Here is an 8,016-nt window from a genome sequence, read left to right as displayed (position 1 = left end):
AACAACTAAAATACTCGATTAAGTAGGTGAGAAAAAGTTACATTTACTGAATCAGTTTAAGACCAAAATACATTTGAATGAATTACTGACATGGACACTTTGTGAAAAATTACTAAACAGTTCAGGCAAAATTTTACTAAAACCTTGAATTAAACTTGAAAGTTTTCATTTCAAGCACATCTTGATGTTTTCATTTAAACTCCACTGTGACTGTGTACACAGGAAAAACTACAAAATAATGTTTGTTTGTTTGTTTTTGTAAACACTGTGGACCGATCTGCATTTGTTATTGCTAAATTTAAATATTTGTTACTATTTAATGATCATAATCTCATTTGAACATAGGTTTGATTTAGTGGAGTCAGTTGTTCCCATGCATCATTCTGTAAGTGTGAGAATGAACTAAGATTAGAAAATGTCAAAACATAAACTGTGATTTATTTTTATTCATCACAGCATCCTAAACTTTGCTGAACTTTTTGAAATATAGAATAAACTCGCTGAGTGTTGACTGTCACATTTCAAACATCCACGTAAAGATAAACTATTAAACTTTAACTGGGTCAGACTTGTTACTGCATGCTGTAACCAAACATACCACACCCTGCATCATGTGATTGGCTCTTGGTCGCTCTGTAAGAATATTTCTTTAGCGCCTCCCTTCACAGATGTGTCTGTATCAGGATGGGTCTAAACAACATGGTGTAAATGCAGTTGCTGGTGAGCCTCATTTCCTGTAGGAGGTGAACAAGAGCAGAGATCTGTTTCCCTTCAGAGCACAGAGGTTGTTTCTGTTCAGAGAAAGTGAAACTGTCTGACAGTCACTGAGAGACGGTGAAACGGCACAGCACATGAATCAAATGGATCAAACAAAATTCTGCTGTTCAGTCTGTTTGGATCTACTGAAGGATCCGGTGACTATTCCCTGTGGACACAGCTACTGCATGAACTGTATTAAAAGCTTCTGGGATGAAGAGGAAGAGAAGAAAATCTACAGCTGCCCTCAATGCAGACAGACTTTCACACCGAGGCCTGTCCTGGTGAAAAACACCATGTTAGCAGATTTAGTGGAGGAGCTGAAGAAGACTGGACTCCAAGCTGCTCCTGCTGATCACTGCTATGCTGGACCTGAAGATGTGGCCTGTGATCTGTGCTCTGGCATGAAGCTAAAAGCTGTGAAATCCTGTCTGGTGTGTTTGGTCTCTTACTGTGAGAAACACCTTCAGCCTCATTATGATGTGGTTCAATTAAAGAAACACAAGCTGGTGGAGCCCTCCAAGAAGCTCCAGGAGAACATCTGCTCTCGTCATGATGAGGTGATGAAGATGTTCTGCCGTACTGATCAGCAGAGTATCTGTTATCTCTGCTCTGTGGATGAACATAAAGGCCACGACACAGTCTCAGCTGCAGCAGAAAGGACTGAGAGGCAGAGAGAGCTGGAGGTGAGTCGACAAAACATCCAGCAGAGAATCCAGGACAGAGAGAAAGATGTGAAGCTGCTTCAACAGGAGGTGGAGGCCATCAATCAGTCTGCTGATCAAACAGTGGAGCACAGTGAGAAGATCTTCACTGAGCTGATCCATCTCATCCAGAAAAGAAGCTCTGATGTGAAGCAGCAGATCAGATCCCAGCAGGAAACTGAAGTGAGTCGAGTCAAAGAGCTTCAGGAGAAGCTGGAGCAGGAGATCACTGAGCTGAAGAGGAAAGATGCTGAGCTGAAGCAGCTCTCACACACAGAGGATCACATCCAGTTTCTACACAACTACCCCTCACTGTCAGCACTCAGTGAGTCTACAGACTCATCCAGCATCAATATCCGTCCTCTGAGCTACTTTGAGGATGTGACAGCAGCTGTGTCAGAGGTCAGAGATAAACTACAGGACATTCTGAGAGAGGAATGGACAAACATCTCACTGACAGTCACTGAAGTGGATGTTTCACTGTCAGATCCACCAGAGCCAAAGACCAGAGCTGGATTCTTAAAATATTCATGTGAAATCACACTGGATCAAAACACAGCACACAAAGAGCTGTTATTATCAGAGGGGAACAGAAAAGTAACATTTTGTCAGTCAATGGAAGACCAACAGTCTTATTCTGATCATCCAGACAGATTCACTTGGTGGTTTCAGGTCCTGAGTAGAGAGAGTCTGACTGGACATTGTTACTGGGAGGTGGAGGGGAGAGGAACAGGAGTTGAAGTAGCAGTCTCATACAAGAGTATCAGCAGAGCAGGGAAAGGAAATGACTGTGTGGATTTGGACGTAATGACAAATCTTTTGCTTTCTATTTTCACAACTTTTATTCATTTTGGTACAACAACATTAAAACTCGTGTCTCAGGTCCTCGTTCCTCCAGAGTAGGAGTGTACCTGGATCACAGAGCAGGTATTTTGTCCTTCTACAGCGTCTCTGAAACCATGACTCTCCTCCACAGAGTCCAGACCACATTCACTCAGCCGCTCTATGCTGGACTTTTGCCTTATTATTATGGAGACACTGCTGAGTTGACTAAAGTGAATTAGACTGAAGTCTTTCATATTGTGGGTTTAAATCTGTATTTTAGTTTCATTTTATTTTCTCTCCATCATTTCTGCACAGAGATCAGCTGTCAGTCAAACATTATGGGTGGTACCTCCACATCTTCTAGTTGTTCTCTTGATGTTTCTGAGTTTTTAAAGGAGATCTTTCCTGTGACTGTTTATGGAGGCTATCACTGCTCATCATCATTTTGATTTACTAAAATATTTCTCCACATGAAAATGTAAACTTCTCTATCCTCTAAATGTTTCTGGAATATTTGTATTGAACAATGTCGACATTTCTCTTTATGAGTATGGCAGACCATGTGTGTGTGTTTGTGTTTGTTTTGGTCAAAATCATCAAACAAATGAGGAAAAACTGTGATTTTAATGAATGAATTCATATATTGTGTTGATGTTTTATTGTGTGAATAAACTGGAAGGTTTGACTATAAATCAAACTTTGAACAAAGTCTTTTCTTCTGTCTTCATTCCAGGATCTCACTCAAATCTGATGCAGAAAATATGAAACTAATCTGAGAGAATAACTGAAGCAGTTTTCCTCCTGAAGCATCACAAAGTTCAGAGTTCATGTTTAGAGCAGAAGATTCAGCAGTCGCTCTGTGACCTTTCAACTTTCTTCACTAAAACAGCTTCATTACAGAGAAACAAGTCACATTTTCTTGATGTTATAAGTCCTTTCAGATGTTTGTAATGGTCCTTGAATGCAGCATCAGTGTTACAGGTTGTGACTCCTGTGAACAAACTGACACAGTGTGATATTACACATATTTAAATCTGTCTTTACTGATGATGTTGAAGCTGCTGAAGGCTCAGTGAAGTTTTGTCTTCCTGCAGGTTAACAAGTGAAATCTGAAAGTGATGCACAACACAAGAGGGCGCCTTCATCCTGCTAACAGGGATGTAGAGGAGGTTAAAGCACCTCAGCTCAGTTTGTCCACATGTTTTACATTCTGCCATGTTTTTAGGCTGAATAAAGCCTTTATCATAAAGTGCACTGTGTCATAGATCATTTTTACATAGAACTGTGTCCTTCATTGAGTTTTATAATTTTAGAAACACTTTGCATAATATTGTATTAAAATGACTTTTTCTGTATTAAACTGTTTCTCTGTTTAGTTACAGGCCATTCATTCATTAGAAACACATAAAACATTCACATTTAGTTTAGCTGATAATTTACACGACAACCTCAGTTTTGTGTACAAATATGACAAACATGATGTTTGCAGATTTCTTCAGTCAGCTGAAGAAGACTGGACTCCAAACTGCTCCTGCTGTAAAACTGATATCACTGCTATGCTGGACCCTAAGTGCTGTACTGTTTTCAATACAGGCTTTTTACAGATGAGATATTTAACAGTCATTAGAATTGGAATTTAGATTTGAACATTTGAATTTTTATGTACTAATATTTGTTATTATAATATTAATATAGCACCAGGTTCAGTTACCTTTACTTAAAATTTGATGGTAGAATTTTCCTTCAAGGAGCAACTTTTTACTTTTTTACTTTAAGTACATTTCAATAAGGAGAGATCGTCAGAAAGAATGAAGATGATTTATTGATGAACAGAATGTACAAAGGTGTTTGGTGGTCTGTCTCTCTGCAGAACGGAGCTCCAGCTGTGAAACAGATTAGAGCAGGACCCCCCAGAGCCTAGATGCTGGTGATGGAGATGAAGGTGACTTGAATGAAGCTTGAGTGATGAGAGGTGGAACTGGGGAGGAGGTGCTTTGCACAAAGGCGTCTATGAAGGAGAATGACAGATGCACAGTGAGATTTAAAGTACGCAGCATGAATGGTGATTGGCCTGGAGAAGGCCGGGAGAATGTGATTGGACCAGACCAGTGATGACACAAACAGCTTGACAGTGGAAGTGATAAAGCTTAGATTCAGCCGGCAGCACCTGGACAGATGTGAGACCATAGATCTTTGTTATTGAACTTACACAGAAGCTTTATTTCAGAGCCTGAACTTTTTTACTCTTAGTTGAGTAACACGAGTATCTGTGTTTAGAATTGACTTCTACTTAAATACAGAATGTCTGAACTTTTGCCACCTCTGCTTTTTGGTAGCTCCAGGAATGAGAACAGAAAAACAAACATTGACAAAAAGTGTAGTGGATTTATGAACTTTACATTTAACAGATCTCACAAAGAAGCTCAACACAACAGTCAGCTGTTACTGTCGGGTATGGAGGATTGAAGACAGCAGGTGACGTTGTAGCAGAAGAGAAGATTCACACTGATGGGCTTCATCCATCAGTGTGAATCTTCTGTTGCCTCTACTGTTGTTAACAGAAAATGCAAATCAAAATTACTATTCTGTTAAATATGGGAAATGTTACCAACTCTGTAGAGGATAATGGTGAGATGCAGTTGCACATCGTCATCATGAGAACTGATTCCTGAACCGCTCGTCCTGCATCATCTTCAATTATCAAGCTCTGTCAGCATGATCTCCATGATTCCTGGGATGTATTCCTCATAGACCACCCTCAGGTGTTTCAGCAGTGTGTTTAGCTTCTGACTCAATATACACCACAGACCTGAATCAGACCCTTTAGGTTACACACAACAGAGCAGGTCAGTCAGGAATCTTACTAATTACTTTTTAAATGGCAGCACTGCCACAGAGAAGCTTTTAAAAACCTGAAGAATGCTGCTGAAACTAGAGGGTTTATATATCAATAAGATTAAGATTAATAAAGATTATGGCTTCATACAGCCATCACATCAAAAGACTTATTTTTGGAGACGATGCCAACCATACCTTAAATTATCTTTAATGATTCTTAATGATAACACACTTACCTAAAACAAAGGTAATGTAAAGCATATCATCAAAGAGTAACTGCCACAGGAAAACATGACTGTCAGTGAAGACATCCATCTGTCTGCTGCTTCTACCATGGCACCATATTCAGCAGAGAAGACCACTTTGGTTTAGTCTCTCTAATTATGCGAGCTGGGACCACATCCTCACTTTAGGTTTGACAGCATTTCTAGTAGATAATGGCAGATGGCTTCAGCATGAACTGAGGCAGCGGTTTGAGGAAGGCCTCACATTATTAAACAACCCACAAACATAAAGCCCTGCTGCTGTCAAACTTTGTCATATAAACAAGTACAGAGAACTGTGCTGAAATCTGGAGTGACAAAGCAAGGCAGGTACAATTACAAATACAGATATCAGTGTCACAGTAAAAAGCTTCATTTGAACATGAATTTAGTTGTGATGACAAGCTGAGACAAAAAGGTGATCACTTATTCCACTTCATCACCCAAAGTGGAACCTGCTCCCATCTGGTTCCCCCTCTCCACCTGCTCTAAAACAGAATAAATGTAAAGCATCCGAATCAGCACATGAAACCTAGAATTGACTTAATGATGCTCACAGAAAAATATGTTTACCTCACAGATGTCTGTGCAGGTTCTTAGTCATCCAGCTCATGGTAGTCTAAGGAGCTGCTTAGGTTTACCTCACATGTGAGATCATATGCCTTGGAGAGCATTATGGACAGGAAAGTTTCAGGTCCATGAGGTGAGCATATTCTGGATGTGCAGAGATCACCTTATGCAAGTGGAGCACAAACCTGCATGTGACTGCTGCCTGGATGTTACCTCATCCATAAGTATTAAAGGATGGATATAAACTTCCTGTCAGAAATGACTGAAGGTCCTGTGGGAAGTTTTCATCAATAAGTACAGTATATGTATAGCAGTGGAACAGAAGCTGTTGTGGTCTTCTTGTCCTCATGTACCAAGCTACCATTTTATCTGTTTCTCCACCTTTTGCTCTTTATTTCTTTCCTCTGTGTGTGTGTGTGTGTAGAGGTGGAGCCTCCTCCTGTATGGGCTCAAATTGTGGTCTTAAATATTTTGTACTTGTAAATCAGAATGCATATATTTGTGTATCTGTAGATAAGAATTTGTGTGTGCGTAAAAAATATGTGTGTGTAAAAATATTTACACGTTAGAATTTCTATTTGTTAAGATCTGGTTACAGATACAAAGCAAAAAAACACGTGTGAAACTCTGCACTCAAGTTTCAACTTACAAGTACGAATTTTGACCCGATTTTTCTTCCTTTCAGCTGATTGGTCAATGTCATGTCAATCACAAATTTAACTATCCAATCAGAGAACAGATGGGTTTGGCTGTCAGACGCTTTACTGAGCTGCAGGTCCTTGAAGGGTAATACAGTGAGAAAATAAAACAGGCGGGAATTTCAGCTCTGACTCGATCTTTTTTCTACTTTCAACAGAAAATGTTATTTTCAGTATTAAGTGACGTCATCCTCACTATAATCTGTTACTCACTGTGTCACCGTGAAGAATATATTTATACTGTAAAAAAGAAAAGCTAGAAAAACACTTTCATTAATTACACGTGATCTGTTTCTTCTTTTCACGACAGAGTTTTTTCCTTTTTTTATTCTCACTGATGCTTCTTTGTGAATAACTCAAAAACAACTGAAGTAATGCAGGTTCATTATAACCAAAACTCCAGACTGACAGCAAAACATGATGTTAGAAAATGGAAAATCCACAGCAGGGAAAGTTCAGGAAGGTTTCTTCATGCTTCACAGGCTGCTCAGCAGAGGATGATTTAAAGATGTGTGTGAAATGGAGTGTTACGATTGGTCAGAAAATGTGATGAATGTTAACTTTTTATAAAGAAAGACAACACATTTAGTCTTTTCATTAAAATATATAAATATTAAGTTGATTAAAAATCAAAGCTAACACTATGCCAGCTTCTAGCTTTGCTTGACAGGTGTAGAAAAAACCTGATGATTGACACGAACTCCCAGAAAACTTAAAAGTCAACCAAACACATCCAAACTTTGAGCCCAAAAACAGCCGTAAACCTGTGTGGTTATTATAGTAAACACTGCAGTCTTTTCTCTGTATGTGTTACTTTATAAATAGATTTAATGTGAGCAACACGAATGTTAACAGATGGAGATCTTTGCTGAAGCACACTGATCACTACATTCACAGATTGCTGTCTTTAACAGTCTCATCATTTTTCTTTCCTTCGTTCTGTGAGAATTTCTCCAGAATAACGTGTTGATCGCAGTTATTGACTGTCTGATATAATAAGTAGCTTTGTTTTAATTGTGCACGGCTCGTCTGTGTCACTGTTTCACAGAACAGCATCATCAAGATGTGGCGATAACCAAATTGTCCAGCAGGTGTCGCTGTGGAGATGGTGTCAGATTGTTTTGAAGCCTGGCTTTGCCCATCACTACTCTTTAGCCTTTGGGCATATTTATTTAACATAAAGAGCAGAGTCCATCTTCATCTACATACAGCGCCCCACCATCATGGTGAGAGCCCATAACAAACATAGTAATGATGTCACAACAAGTTGTACTGTAAAGTCTCAACCAAAGTTCCCCCTGTGACATGAAGAGTAAGGGCTTCAACACGTATAATAATTTCACTTAACAAAAACTGAAGCTT

At 39.2% G+C, this 8,016-nt stretch overlaps 1 pseudogene; it reads left to right on the top strand.

Moving 5' to 3' along the window:
* The first annotated feature begins 721 nt into the window (after positions 1-721).
* Positions 722-3,474, top strand: LOC146368835 (tripartite motif-containing protein 16-like; annotated as a pseudogene).
* The last annotated feature ends 4,542 nt before the right edge of the window (positions 3,475-8,016 follow it).

The sequence above is a fragment of the Perissodus microlepis genome, chromosome 18 (genome assembly GCF_051167445.1).
Source record: "Perissodus microlepis isolate ML-2025 ecotype Zambia chromosome 18, ASM5116744v1, whole genome shotgun sequence".
Taxonomy (NCBI): domain Eukaryota; kingdom Metazoa; phylum Chordata; class Actinopteri; order Cichliformes; family Cichlidae; genus Perissodus; species Perissodus microlepis.
Note: the sequence above shows the minus strand (reverse complement) of the source record. Positions and strands in the feature narration are given on the sequence as shown.